This window comes from Chinchilla lanigera, unplaced genomic scaffold (genome assembly GCF_000276665.1).
Source record: "Chinchilla lanigera isolate Chin_1 unplaced genomic scaffold, ChiLan1.0 scaffold00051, whole genome shotgun sequence".
Lineage (NCBI taxonomy): Eukaryota > Metazoa > Chordata > Mammalia > Rodentia > Chinchillidae > Chinchilla > Chinchilla lanigera.
In genome coordinates this window covers 2,841,268-2,856,714 of record NW_004955452.1, presented here as the reverse complement: position 1 = coordinate 2,856,714, position 15,447 = coordinate 2,841,268, and the positions used below count along the sequence as shown (strand labels likewise).

The 15,447-nt window shown below is 54.6% G+C and overlaps 1 protein-coding gene across 1 annotated transcript in view; it reads right to left on the bottom strand.

Annotated features, from left to right (window-relative positions):
* Window positions 1–12,002, bottom strand: part of Ephb2 (EPH receptor B2) — a 142,078-nt gene extending 130,076 nt beyond the window's left edge. Inside the window, exon 1 of the mRNA XM_013519671.1 lies at window positions 11,942–12,002. The gene's annotated coding sequence lies outside the window, so the exon portion shown is untranslated. The remainder of the gene's footprint in view (window positions 1–11,941) is intronic.
* Window positions 12,003–15,447: the final 3,445 nt, after the last annotated feature.

Below are 15,447 nucleotides of genomic sequence, written 5' to 3'. Positions count from 1 at the left end.
ACCCAGGGATCATCTCCTGCAGGAAGACTTCCTCGACGCCCCTGCTCTCTGCTGCTTGAATGAGCTACCTCTCCTCAGGGCTGCGGCCCTCCCTCTGGAGTGTGTCTCATGCTCTTCCCCAGCCTGGGGCCTGGACGGGGCCTGGGGCCCTCCAGTGCCGGCCGCTAAGTGGGACAGGAGGTCATCGGTGTCTAAGGTGACGAGGAGACAGTCTCTCTCCCGGGCACGGGGAAGGATGGCTAGCAGTTGGTCTGCCTAAGCCCTGAACACATCTCAGCCTTCCCATGCTCCCGCCAGTGCCCCTGGGAGCGGAGGCCAAGGCACCTCCAGCCCAGCTGGGCCCAGCTTCCTGCCCTGCTCAGCCCTCACCTCCCCAGCCCCACCTGGGGCTCCTCTTCCCTGGGAATTCTGCACTAGCTCTCAGACCTGCTGACGCTGGGAGCAGGTTCAGGAATTCCTGCCCTAATTGGGAAATTGGATCTGGGACCTCAGGCATCTCAAGTTGGCCCGTGTCCCACTGGGGCAGGTGTCCCTCTGCCAAGGTTAAGGTGTGTGGTGAGTGGTCCCCCCAGGCTAGAGGGGGTTCCTGACCTCCTCCATTCCTGCAGCTCCGTGGCCTCAGTGAGCCCATCTGGGAAATGGGGGCAGGAAGCCATGCCTACTCACAGGTATAGGTACAAAGCTCTCAGCCAGAGGCCTGAATGGCCAGTGTAGCTCGGGGAGGCTGCTTTGCTGTATCATCATCTCTCACTCGTCCAGAGGCCAATGGCACTGAGAATAGCCGTCTGTTCCTCTGGGTGGAGCTGCTGCCTCTAAACATAACCTGGACTCCCAGCTATGGAGCCTCCTTGGTGCCACTAGGCTCTCAGGATGCACTAGGGTATTTGTCATAGGTTTCTATTTAGCAGATGAGGACACTGAGATTCAGAGAAGGATGATGACTTGCCCTAGGTCCCTAGGAGTTGGCAGTGCTGGGCTTCTGAGCAGTAGCCCACTCCCCGCCTTCCTCTGAAGCTCAGAGTCCCCAGTGCTGGGCCTGGCAGGAAGCGTTCGCTTGGCCTTATTTAAAGTTGCAATTATCTGTCCCATTTCCCGCTGGTGACAGCTGAGTTCTCTGGGGAGGTGGGAAGAACCAATGGAGGATTCCAGGAACAGGGAGTTTCTGAGGAATCCTCCCTGAGCCTCCAGCTGAGGGCCTGGAGGATGTGCACACCTGCCCATTTCCCGACCCCTCCACCCTCCGCCCTTGCCCTGGGAAGCTGCCCAGGTCAGCAGGTCTCCTCTGGGTAGAGATGGTGGAGGGGTCACAGCACAGGCTGAGGCCTAAAGGATCGCCGGGGTTTGGCAGAAGGGGGCGCCCAGTGTAGAGATGGGAAGACTGAGGCAGCCTCGGGAGGGATCCAACATCCCACTGGGAAGTGGCAGGGCATGGGCCTAAAACTCGGAGTGACAAGGACCTGCAGGACAGGTCTCAGGAAGCCTGAAGGGTGGCAGAAGATGGGCCAGGGGACAGGCCAGGTCTGAGCAAAGGAGGGTGCTCTCAGCACAGAGCCAGAGCCTCCCATGTGTCAGCGTGTCCCGAAGGCCTCGAGAGAAGGCACAGCGGGTGAGTAAGCCAGGTCTGGAGACCAAAAGCCTCAGGAAGTGGGCTGGCTGCGGCCCTGCGCCCGCTCTCACTGAGTGGCCAGAATCTCAGGTTCCTGGTCCCCGCCCCCACCCACCACGACACAGAATTAGACTCGGACACACACCCAGCCACCATCACCATGATAAAGGGCACGGCCCGTCCCTCTCTGCCCAGACACCTGGGCACCCGTTGCCAGCACCCTGCCCCTCTGCCACTGCCATGCGGCCCCTCTCTGCATTCCCTGTGCATCCGCCCCGGCCGAGGAACATACAACCTGGCAACTGTGACACCGAGCGAGCAGCTCTGGCACCCACCACAGCCATCAATAGAGGAGCGGGAGGGCAGGAGCCTGAGGGTGGAGTCCAGGTGTGGCTCCAGGCCTATCCTGTGGCACATCCCAGCTGAGCTGTGGGCTCAGCAGCCTTCTAGATTTGGACCTAGTTCCCAACCTAGAGGTCCCACGCAAGTCCCAACCTTTCCTTTCTGGTCTGTGGAATGGGAACACTAATTAGTATCTCCCTTTAGCTGGCTCTGACCCTTAATGAGACCAAGCCAGTAAGGTACTTAGCTCAGCCCCTGGCTATAGTAAGTGCTCAATAAAATATTGTCATTATTATAACTCAAATTTCTACATGACTTGGCACTAGGTAGTCACTCAATAAATGGAAATTATGATGTTATTCATATCAACATCAGCCCACCCCCTCTGGGCAAGGCTGAGGCAGAGTCTTACTTTCTTGTCTATGGGAAACAGAACGATGGTCCCCTCTGCCCCAAAAATGTCCATGTCCTAATCCCCAGAACCTGAGAACATCACCTTATATAGCAAAAAGGACTTTGCAGATAAGACTGAATTAAGGATCCTGAGACGGGAGCTTATCCTGGATTATCCAAGTGGGCCCAGTGTAATCAGGAGGGGCCTTCGGGGAGGAAGGCTGGGGGCCGAGGGCAGCGGTGACGATAGAAGCAGAGGTGAGAGTGATGCACCTGAGGATGGGGTGGGAGTGGGGCTGCAGGAGCTGGAGAAGAAGGAGAACTCCGCCCTACAGCCTTGGGGGAGGGGGCTTCCAACACCCACTTCAGCCCAGTGAGACCCATTGAGACTTCTGACCTCCAGAGCTGTCAGATAATAAATCTGCGCTGCTTTAAGCCACTCCTCTTATGGTAATGAGTAACGGCAGCAACAGGAAAGGAAGCACCCTTCACAAAGAGGTCGTCTCTGGCACACACCGGCCTGCTCAACCCCGGGGACCGCACGTGCCCCCTCCCGCGCCTGAGCAAAGCCTGTCTGGCCTCTGCCGCTCCCTCTCGTAGCTCTGGCTACTTTGGTTCCCAGCCATGGTTGAAAGGAGCCTCCCTCCAATATTTCCCACCCTGCCCTCCTTCCCCTGGCCTGTGTGCCTACCCAGGAGGTGTGGGGCTACGGCAGGGCCGATGCTGGTCCCGTGCCCCAGTCACCGCTCTGGATGGGACAGCAGGGTGGGGCTACTGTGGACTTAGTGTCTTCCATGTGCCCAGGACCTTATCTTCCCAAAGTTCCAAGAGGCAGGAACTATGATCAGCCCCATTTGACAGATAAGAAAACTGAGGCTCCGAGTAGTACAGGCCATGGTCAAGTTCCTGTCCATGTAGGCACAAGCTAAGAGCTTGCTGCAGTCTCATGCTCTCCTCTCACACACCTCCTGTGGGATACTCCCATGTCATTCTGAACTAGGACACTGAGGTTCAAAAAAGGCAAGGAGCTTCCCTAGGTCACAGTGCTACAAAGGAGGCCTGGGCGGCCTCAGAAGGCCACTTTTGCACCACACCCTCATCCTGGTACTACAGAAGAGGAAATGGGACCAGTGGTCCTTCCACTCTGCTATGGGGCGTCCCTGTGACATCCTCAATAGGCAAGTGCTCTATCTGGGGTCCTGGGGACGTTTTCCAGAGTTTGCCCAGAGACATATGGCTCCGAGTCCATCTCTCCTACGCCAGCAGGATCCCAGGAGCCTGGGACTGCACCAGGCAGGAGCTAGGAACTGGGACTAAGGGTCCCTGTTGGGCCTTGGTGCTCTTGGGGGGCACTGCCTGCACGTGGCCCGGTCCTATGCACCCCCAAGAGACATTCGCCTCAAATGACTCCCGGCAGTGTCGGTGCCAGGCTGGGGGAGGGTGCAGGCAAGCTGGGCGTCTCTCTGCCACAGCGGGCCTCAGCGCCGTGCGGAATCCCAATTGAGCTATTTTTAATGTGCTTCAATTTTCATTTTCTTTTATTGGAAAACACAGATGGTGACTTGCTGCCCCCTCGCTCACTGAGCGAGGTGCCGTTGGAGAGGAAGAGGCACGGCAGACACACGCACCCCCCTTCCACTGCTGCGGAATGGCAGCCGGCTGCCACGCTCCGCGCCTGCTCCGTGCCTCAGTTTCCCCGTCTGTAAAAAAGCCTGGCAGAGGCAGCCTTGAAAGGCCCGGGCAGCCTGCACACTCTGTGAGGAAAGCAGATCCACCTGGGTACTGACGGAAATGGCATCTGAGGTCAGAGCCCAGGTGCCAGGGAGAGAGACGGGGCAGAGGGGAGGTGGAAGGGGGAATTTCCTCACTTCACACACCCAGCCATGCTTGCAGGGCTTCCCGTCCCCACGACACAGATGAGGCAGTGGAGGCGTGGGGGACCAGGCGGCCGCAGGCGAGGGGAGAGCTGCTCCCCAGGGCTGGCCATCACAGCCCCAGGTCTCCGCGCCCCTCTCCAAGCCGCTCCTATCCAGAAGCTCTGCAATGTGGCCTTTGATTACAGAAGTGGAGCGTGCTCTTCAAAGACAGTTTGGAAAACACAGAAGTCAGATGGCAGAGTAAAGCACAATGGAACAGTCTTCTGCCCCACCGCGGCCGCCGCCAACATTATGGTGCGTTCTCTCCGCTCTTTGTTTTTCACTTCCCGCAATCCGTCACGTTTTTTAACACCGTTTGGTGATGGCACCGGGTAGCAGCCGGCTGTGGCTCACAATAGATTAGGATGCTTTTCTGAAGGAGCAGTCCCAGCATGCCCTTGTCCTCATGAGACCAAGAGCATTAGAATTATGGGGATAGGCTGGCATCATGGCTGGGGAGTTGCGTTTTCGACAGGCCTCCCAGGTGGGCACGGATGTAGCCAGCCGGGGTCAGCCCACAGCCCTGCCCCTGGCAACAACTCTGGCTCTGCAGACGGCTGCCACCTCCTGGCTCAACCTGCCTGAGCTGTGTGGCACTGGCTAATTGCATTCACCGCACTGAGCTACAATTTCCTCAAATGGAAAAGTGAAACCTGCCTCCCACACAGGCTTGTGGAGAGGATGAGACAAACGGGACCACTGAGCCACCTTCCCAAGGCTGTCATCTTAGCAGTCCCAAGGCCACCATCGTAATTGACAATGTAGTCCAGGCCAGCTCACAGTGATCCTCCTGCCTCAGCTTCTTGAGTGCTGTGATTACAGGCATGTGCCACCGGCTAGGAGATCTGAAAATAAAATCACAATGGGCATGGTCCAGCCTCTGCCTCTGCCTCCCCATTCCCACTGCCAGGCTTGGAAGTGACATCAGTCACCATCTCCTCCAGCCTTCTCCACCAGCCTGGTTAGAAGTCATCCTAGGGCTTCTGCAGCTCCTCTTCTCATGAACCCACCCTCACCCCCACACTGGGGTATAATGACTTCTGAGTGCTCCAAACCTACAAACTTTGGGACCTATGGAGGCAGAGCTGGGTAAGATAACACTCTGAGTAATCCAAGCTTGAGCTAAGTCTCAGTATTCTCAGCTGTAAAATGGGTAAATTGTGCTTTCTGTCCAAGCTGCCTCACAGGTTTGGCACCTACAGCAAATCAGAGGATGTGGGTGTTCAGGCCTTAGGTTCAGGGGCAGAAAATATACTGCATGCGGGGACTTGGGGCTGTCCTTCAGCCTGTCCACCTCTCCTTGCTTGTACACACTCACGTTGTCCAGGCCTCTCGGGCTGTGTGGCTGGGGGGGTCTCCAGAGGATGCTGCTGCCATCAAAGAATGAACGCTGATAACTGTCCCTTGTGGGCATGATATCTCATCCTCAGAATAAGCCTGTCACTGAACGCTGCGGCTTGAGAATGGGACAGCTCTGGATTCTCTGGGGCAGGCCCATGGGAGTGGACGACCCCGAACCCAGACAGTAACCTTGAGGCACAGCACGTTAGTGTGCAAAGCGCCCTCCCCGGCATCGCGTCATGCTTTTCTTATGCTGATACGTTCACTTATTCATTCACTCACACCCTTACTAGACCTCTACTGAGGGTCAGCCACAGGCCCGTGCTAACCCTGAGGACACCAAGAGGAATGCCATCCAGTCCACGGGTTTCACAACCAAGAGGTGCCCACAGACACACAAAGGGCCCAAGCCTTCGTGTCCCCATTTTACAGAGGTAACTGTGGTTCCCTGAGGCCAAGAGTTTTGCTCAAGGCTCTTCACAATCAGGGGCTACGCTGGCTCCAAGCCTAGTGTTCTTTCGGTATGCTTTGCGGCAGGCAAGAAAGCTAGGCAGGAAAGTAGCCAGGAAAATGTGCCCGGCAGAAGAGACGGCACATGCAAAGGCCCTGAGGAGCAAGTGCTCATTACCTGATTCGGTCCTTTTCCAGCGTGTTCTTCAGTTAACTGGCTAACTCATCCGATCCACTCACCCCAATGGCTGGGCGCCCATGGGTGCCAGCCTCTGTGCTGAGGGATAAAGCTACAAGCCGATTCAGGTAAGCAGCACAGCTTCACGGGCTACAAACCCTCAGAAATGTCACCATGGTGCTTGGGTGGGGACTGAGGCCCAGAGAGGAAACCAGGCCAGAAAAGACCATGGTTGAGAGGTGGCACTGGCACTTGAGACTCAGTTTCTCAAGGCACCAGGTGGCAGCCAGAATCCTGCCTTGGCTTCAGACTCAGAGCCAAGCCCAGTACAAGGGCAGCATGGGTCCTGTGGGAAGCCTGCATGGGAAGTGATGCCCTTGCAAAGGACTGCCGGCTTTGGCTGGATACCCAGACAAGGAGGACCTTGATCCAGGGCCTGCCTGGTGCACTTACACAGCACTGCCAACTTGCCTGTGCTTGTCCGGCTGCTGAGAAAGCCCCTCCTGGGAGGACTGCCTGCCCTCTGTGACCCTTGCCCTTCCAGGCTGCGGTCCCAGCCATCTGGCAGGGTGCTTTCAAGCTCCCAGGGTCTATCTCCCAGATTTTGAGTTGGGGATGTAGTTCAATGATATAGCACATGCATGAGGTCCTTGGTTCCACCCTATCTTAGTCACTTTCTTGTTGCTGAGACAAAATACCTGACACCCACAAATTAAAGGAGAAAAGGTGTATTTTAGCTCACAGTTTGCAGAGGTTTCAGTCCATAGTTGGCTGGCTCCAAGGCAGAGCAGCATGGCAGAGGAAAAACCATCCATGGGATGGCAGGCAGGAGGCAGACTTCCTTCTTCCTTACCCTTTTTATTCCATCCAGGCTACCAGCCTATTGGTTGGTGCCACCCTCACACAGGATAGGTTCCAGAACATTCCCATAGGTTCCAGAGGTTCCAGAACATTCCCTCTTCAGTAAATCCATTATCCACACCCGTTCTGTACTAAACCAACCTGTAGACTAACTTAGTATCACACACCCAAGATCCAGTCACCTCCCAAAAGCCCCACCTATGAAAGCACAAGGCTTTGGGGAGTGGGCGAATATCTAGATATAAGCCATAACACAGCTCCACTTTGAAAAAAAAAAAAAAAAAAAGCTTACACATAGTCATTGACTGATGTTTAATGTCATCAGAGTAACAATTAAACATTACACAGATGAGGAAACTGAGGCTCAGATGGATGACAAACCACTCAGGGTCCCACCACTGGGAAGCAATAGCGCAAGGGTTTGGATTCATACCCTCCTGGCCAGTCTGTTCTCAGCTTCCCATCTACTCAAATCTTAGCACCTTTCATGGCTTTCAGGAGACCCTCCATGACGCCCCATCCTGCCTGGAACCTGCCTGCCTTGTGGCATCCTGTGAGCTCCTCTGCAGGGCCCAGTGGGGGCTCCCAGAGGAGAGAGGATGACCCAAGAGTTCCAGAATGACCACAGCCCGAGCGCCCCTCAGATGCCCACCCACTACCCCGTGACATGTGCAGCAGGCTCTCTACCTTCTCTCTCTCTGACATCACCTTTGAGTTTTTTGTTTTTTTTTTTTTTGGTTTTTCTCTGGTACCGGGAACCGAACTCACGACCTTGTGCTTGCCAGGCAGGCGCTTTAGCCGCTGAGCTAAATCCCCAGCCCCCACCTTTGAGTTTTGAAAAGAAAAATCCCTAAGTGAAAAAAATATATATGCTTATTATAAGATATGGAGACAGTGGAGGAGGGTCTAAAGTGAAGAGTCAAAGCTCTTTCCCCAGAGGTACTCACAATTAGGTGTCATTTAGGCATTTTACTGCACATAAAATGTATTTATAGAGGCATAAATGCATATTTATTCCTTTGAAAGTCACAAATGGAATCGTATTCTGACTCTGAAAATCATACTGTTTGTCACCTGCTTTCAGATCATGCACCTTATCTGACTCTGGTCCAGAGGTTCCAGAACATTCTTTCTACAGCCTCCTCATGTCTAAGGTTCTTGTCACTGACCCCTGTTCACTCACCCTTCCGGTTTCCCTGGGAGGAGAAACTGAGGTAGCGGTTGCTGCCCCGTTCCAGGCCTGACTCTTAAGAGCTCAGTGGTGTGGTCGCAAGGCTGGCTGGGTCCTAAGGTGGAAACGGGGTCAGGGTGTCCATGGGCTGGAGAATGTCCTTCTTCTCCCCTCTGCTCACAGGCCCGTCTTGCACACCCGCCCCCAGCTGCTTCCCCCACACTTCATAAATCTGCAGGCAGCCAGACCTGCTGCACTAGGCCAGGATGCCCTCCAGAGGCTCCCAGATAAAGCAGCTCCTGGGCATGGGGAGGGCTGGGCGCTGGGCCCATTTAGCACCTCAGCCCTGGCCCTGGCCCAGCTGGGCTCTGACCTGGTGTCCCTGGCTCAGCCTGACTGCAGGCTCCCTGCACATCTCTCAGGGGACATCCCCAGGCCAGCCGCCCAGCTGAGCTTCCTGCCTCCCCTCCGGACCTTCCCACCGCCCATCCATCCTGAAACCACAGCCGCACAGACCGTCCCCAACACCCTTTCTATCATGTCACTCCCTGCTCGTGGCCTGCCAGCGGCTCCGCAGTGCCTGTGGGAGAAAGTGCAAACGTCTTCCCCCAGAATTTCTGATTGGACCAGCTACCCCTTCCCGGTCCCTGCCCCCCAGCGCAGGAGCTCTCTCCACTGGGCTGGCTCCTTGCCCTTTCTCCTCCCACCTCCCCACTCTGCTGGGGTCCCTGGAGCGAACATCCAGCCCCCAGAGGTGGGACACAGCTGCACCTCTGGGCATGTCACATGCTCTCACTTTTTAAAATTTTTTTGGTCTTTTTGAGACAGGGTCTCACTATGCAGTTCAGAGTGGCCTTGCGTTCACTCTGTAGCCCAGGCTGGTCTTCAGCTCACAACGATCCTCCTGCCTCAGCCTCCCAAGTGCTGGGATTATAGGCGTGTGCCACCACGCCCGGCTCACATGCTCTCACTTGCAGCCATGCAGACACAGGCCCAGTGCATGGCCACCCACAAGGACCAAATACCTGCTTGCGTTCTCCTTCTTCCCTGGACCTAGCAACATATTAATAATAATACCAGCAAGTATACAGTGCTTGTGCTGGGCCCAGTTGGAAGCACATACTAACTTATTTAATCTTCTAACTAATCTTTTATGAGAGGTGCTGCATCACCCTTGGTTCACAGATGAGTCAACAGAGCAGCGAAATAATTGCCCAAGATCTTGAAGCTATTTTGGGGCAAAGTAAAGGTCCAAACCCAAGGCTTCTACCTCCTCTTTGGAAATCCCTCCTCCAAGAGGCCTTCTCAAAGCTCGGGGAGAGGCCTCCCTCTCTCCAGCATCCTGTGCGTGCCTCTACTACCAGGAATTCAGAGGTTCACCCGAGGACACTGGGGTGAGCAGGACACAGGGCCGTTCTCAGGCCTTGACTTCTCTGTCCTGATCACAGCGTCCCTCAAGGTAGGTTCTTGCCTGCTGGATTTTAGGGAGGGCTTCTCCTAGCCCTACTGAAAAATGTTTTCTAGTCTTTGTTTTTAAAAATGGTAAAAGCAGCCGGGCGTGGTGGCGCGCGCCTGTAGTCCCAGCACCCAGGAGGCTGAGGCAGGAGGATCGCTGCGAGTTCGAGACCAGCCCGGGCTACAAAGTGAGCTCAAGGCCAGCCTGAGCTGCAGAGCAAGACCCTGTCTCAAAAACACACACACACACACACACACAAAAAAAAATTTAAAAAATGGTAAAAGCAAGTGGAAATGAATTGTGGGAGGTGGCGGAGGGCAGTGAAAGTAGTTTTCTGGCTTGCTGAGTGCGAACAAGTCCTTTTCCCTGCTCTGGGCCTGTGCTCTCCCAAGGACAGTCAGCGAGTGTATGTAGTGGTACCCGACACCACATCTGAGGACGCTATAAAGTGAGAACACTTTTCTCTTTTCAGTTCTCCTCAATCCCCTGATTCCTCAGACATTCTCCACCGTGGCTTCTGAGACGTTAATGTGCTGGTCTTTTTTAACTGAGAGTGCTCCAGGCTGTAAGCCTCGGGCCCTGGGTCCAGGCCCCTCTCCCCACCTCTCTTAGGGACCCTTCTCTTCTGCCCTGGGCTTTGGAGATGCTCAGAGCCTGCACACCATAAATGGGGACCATACTCCCCACCTACAGCCTCAACTGCCATCCAGACGTGCAGACTCCACTGCTCCCCACTGGCTCCCAGTGAGATCCACCCCAGCTGCCCACAGCACCCCTGCGCGGCTTTTGCCTGCCACCTGGGCCTGCCCTCCAGCCCCCTTAACCCTCCTTTACACGGGAGTTTGGCAGAGAGAGCGAGGGTCCAGCTGGAGCCGGGATGTACAGCCTGCGTACTGTGTCGTATTTATAGCTACAGCTACCTTCTGTTTGTATCCAGAGATAGGGGTGCTTTATTTATGGCAGGGATATGGACTTTCCTTATATATTTACTTTTTACTCCAGTAAATAGAAAAGTGAGTTATTTCCAGCACAGCAGTGAGAACAGAGCTCGCAGTGGTAGAAGTTGAGACCGACAACTGGGAACCACAGGACAAAAAGGTTTCTGAGCTCCTGTAAGCTCTGACGCTCTGGTTTGGTTTGGAGATATTCCTGGTAACTCTGTGGGTGCAAAGAGCTTCCCAGCTCCCGCTCTCTCTCCTGATGGCACAATGGGTTGGGTATCTCGGGGCTGCCCTTAGGAGCCCCTGGGCGCCCTGGCACGAAGGCACTCAGGCCTGGAACAGAGGGTCCTGGTGGTCCCAGCTGCAATGCCCCAGGCCAACACCGATTCTAATTAGAGTGCTAAGGTTGGGGAGCAAGGAGTGTTTCCCATCTTGGAGGCAGAGCTGGTGAAGGAGGACTTGTGCCCCCATCCCGGCACCCTCTGGGCTCGAGGTAGAGATTTCGGGAAGGCCCCTTCCCCACATCTGGAGCTCGTTACGCCGGGAAGCTGGAGAGGCGCAGGATATAAATGGGTCCGGCAAGGGCTTAGATAAATACTGGGATGATAGATCCATAGCAGGTTATTGAGGGGAAGTGAAAGGATGTTCCAGGAAGATCCTTAACCTTGTCAAGCTCCCTGACAAACTGTCCCTGGGGGGCTGTCTACTCAGCAGCCTCATCTCCTTCGTCTCCCCCACACACAGCTCAGCACAGCCGAGGCAGACGCTGCCCCTCCTGGGGCTCCCAGGCTGCCCCCGGGCCTGGCCTGGCCTGCGATGCCCTCGCTTCCCTCTGACGTGGCTCTGGGAAGCCGTCCCTGACTACTTAGGCCGTGTGGACCTGGCCTCCTCTGTCAGAGGACCCAGGGGCTCTGACCTGTGTCTGCCAGGAAAGCCCAGTAGAGGGGCCCATGCCTAGAACCAATATCAAGGGTCCACCCTGGACTCAGATATGTGCCACGCACTGTATGTGCATCGACTCATTTGATACACACAACAACCACACAATGACAATGGTAAGGCAACCTCATGTTATCAACAAGGAGCCTAAAGCTCAGAGAGGTGAAGTGACTTGTCCAGGGCCACACAGCAGGGACACAAAGCCAGAGTTGCCTATCTCTGACTCCCCGGCCATGTTCTTCCCCTGCTATGATGTCTCCCCCAGCAGTGGGGTGGTCGTGGAGGCTGTTAACAGGAAGGCTAAATATCAGCCTGAATCCAGCTCTGAGGCCGTCTTCAGAGCTTACCGCAAAGTGAGTGTTCTCTGCTACAGCATTTTCCATCTACACGGTGACTCCAAAGGGTGCTGTGCCGCCATGCCTCTGTGTACACCAGCATTCAAAGACAGTCATACAGCCGCCTGTAGACTGTGACAGATACTTCAAAGACTGTTCATCATGGCTAAGTCTCAGGATACATTTCATCTGACAGATGAGGAAACAAGCCAAGAGAAGAGAAATAATCCACCCAAGGCCTTGCGGAACCAGTGGGCAGTCAGGGTCTGAAGGCTGTGACTGGTTCCCTGTCCACAGGGTGGAGCCTCTGACCAGTGTTAGCTTAGGAGAAGCCAGCTTTCATGAGGGGCCTCAGTTTCTCATCTCTGTAATGGGCTCAAGGATCCTAACTGTTCGTGCTCTGCTTTCCGAACCGTATGCAGTTTAAGGGAAGGCTTAAGGGTGGCCTCCATGATGAAGCAGTAACCCTGTGGGAGGTGATTCAGAAAAGACCTGAGCAGACACATCTGCCACTCATGGAACAGCGGCTCACTTTGCCTCTGGTGCCTTCCCTGACCACTGTTTTTGGCTTTGTGTGGCCCTGCTGTACCCAGGAGGACGGAAAGCTCAGGCTAAGCATCCTGGGGAAGGCCATGTGGTGGAGCTGTGGCGGATCCAGAATCTGAGCCATGGGACCTCATCACCCAAAGCAGGGGCCAACTTCCTGCACTGGAAGCTTCTGGAAGGGCCTGGAGGTGAGCATTGCCCTGCAGACCTAGGACAGAGCTCCCACCTCCAGCTGTAAGAAGATCTGGAAGGGGGCTGGGGATTTAGCTCAGTGGCATAAGTGCCTGCCTGGCAAGCGCAAGGTTGTAAGTTCGATCTCCGGTACCGCAAAAAAAAAGAAAAAGAAAAAAAAAAAAAAGATCTGGAAGGAAGTTGGCTCAGCCGTGGTCAGAGCGCTGACTGGGCCTGCCTGTGCCGGGGCGGCTGAGATAACAGGGATCTTGTTTCGGTGTGACACTCCTGGGCAGGTGTGCACACCTCCGCGTGTCTGTGCCAGCCGCCGTCAGGCCCAGTGCAGGAAGTTGACGCCCATGGGTGGCGGGGACGGCTCCCATCTGCCCTGGCAGCTCACAGACTCGCTGGCTTGCTCGCTGTGTGACCTTTGCAGGCTCCAACCCCTCTCTGGGCTTCAGCTGACAAACGAAGGGCCTGGACTGACCAGCGTTTGTCAAACTCCTGGGCTTCTGAACTATCGTTAGGATTTTCGCCATTTCCATGTCACCCAGTAAATCACACTTTACTTTCAAACTGACTCACCTACTTTATTGAAATAAATTCATTCATAAAGGAAAAATCAGGTTACTGCCATAATTAGAAGAAACCCTGCACCAATCCTACAACCGCAGGCGGTGTGGGGAGGTGGTAAAAAGCATAGGTTCTGCAGCCAGCTAGCTGCCCGGGTCCATAATCCTTGCTCTGGCCCTGTGCGACCTGAGCCAGGTACTCAGCCTATCCCCACCTCAGCGCACTCATCTGTAAGAGGCACAAGGGTGCCTATCTGCTAAAGTTGCAATGCCGATGCAGTAATATTTGTCGAGCACTTTGAACACGCTGCCTATGTGTTCTGTTAAGTAAGCACACAAATGGAACTATGCACAATGAAAATGAGAAGATGCCTTAGTGGGGTCTGAGCCTGAGATCTGCTTTTCCCCCACTGAAAAGGGAGATTTGAGGTGTCACAGATGTGCTGGCAGAAAACAGACTTTCTCCTTGAGTAATCGGAAGGCGTGGAGGGAACGCTCGGCGGTGTGATTCAGCGTTATTTAATGCCATTTCCGTGTTCCCCGCGCGCCTGCTCTGCCCGACAGCCTGGTAAACACAGACTGGGAGCATGTCTCAAGTCTGGCTCTGGTGATCCAGAAGCCCAGGGGGAAAGAGCAAGGCCACTGAAAGGTGCGAGCCCGGCTCCCACCTCAGCTGGCTCCTCTCCCAGCTAGCCGGCCAAGACCCTCTCCTGCTGCAGCCCCCCTCGCCCCGGGGTTTCTTGGTCAGACCACCATAAACTCTCCCACCTTGCGTCTTTCCACGGAGAGGCAGCACATGGCAGGCATGCAGAGCAAAGATTCTGGACCTTAAATTCCTTTTGCACACCTGTGAGCTGCGTGACCTTGGGCAAGTCACATCCTGCTCTGCTCCATTTCCTCATCGGCTTCATAAAAATACAACTACCTGCCTTGGAGGGCAGCGGCGGGGCAGCCAGTGAGGTGCGGCGGGCTCAGGGCTTCGTGCAGCTCTGGGCACACGGTTGGCACTCACTAGATGTGTTATGGTTTTTATAAGGAAATTCACATTTGCGGGGGAAGTCCTTTGTCACACCAGTCTTGAGGGCAGTGAGAGCAGCATCTGTGCGTCTTCTGTATGTGTCTTACTAGGTGTCCAGGAGGGTTGGGGCTCGCCTGCTCATCTCAGCCTTCTCGAGCCCCTGTGCAGGGCCTGGGACCCAAAGGAGGTTGCGCTGCTAAACAAGTAGTGGCCAGGGTCTCGGCAACCGCGTGGATGGAGAGGAAGTGGGCTCTTTCCCTCTCTGTCCTGAACCCCACGGCTAAGGCTTCCTTCCCCTTCCATTGGAGGCTAAGCAAGGGGGCCAACTTTTGTTAGTGGGCACTGATGTCATGCAGGACCTGAGACACGAGAGGCCCAAGCAACACCTCTGCTATCACCACAGAATTGAGCACCTTGGTTTCTGCTGGATGTTCCTGATGTACCCAGCTCTGGCTTAGGCTGGGGATAGGGCTGGGGACAGTGGATTCTACAAGAAACCAATATGCCAGCCCCTCTATCCCTCTTTTATCTAGGGCACCAAGAAGTGCTGGTAACCAGCAAAGCTGTGAAGGACAAAGGAATGAATGACACAGGCTCTGAAGACAAAGTGCATAGATAAGAAGTTCCATGACATGCAAAGCCTACCATGGTTCAAAACAGAATAGTATATATCCTGCTATTTTAAATTCAGGAAATTTGAATCAAATTTATATATAAAAAGAGCACCTAGGCAGCTCTTTCAGGTAAAGAAATTCCCTAATTTTTCCATGAACGTAATCAGAAAACAATGTTCGCTGAGAGTTTCCCAGTAGTCAAGATGAAAAGGGAAGCAAGCTGGGAGGTACAGGTGAAGGGCAATAAGAACCACAATAGTCAAGATGATGATGATGAAAGAGATCAAATTGCTTGCCCCATTTTGTTGATGGGAAGACCAAGGCAAGAAAGGATTAAATAATTTGCTCAAAGGGCAAGCCAGAATTTGAAGTAGGAAGTCTGGCTTTCGAGTCACCCTGGTTCCTAACCACTATGCAGTGCTGCTATGCTCTTTACCTGTGGTTTTCCATCAGCTTTGCACAACCCCTCCAGGTGGGCGTTATTGTCTCCATTGGCCAAACAGAGTCGCTGAGCCTAGAGATGAAGTGACTTGCCCAGATTTACACAGCGCATCGGTGGCAGCGTGGGGCCGCCCAGCCCATTGTCCTCCTCCTGCA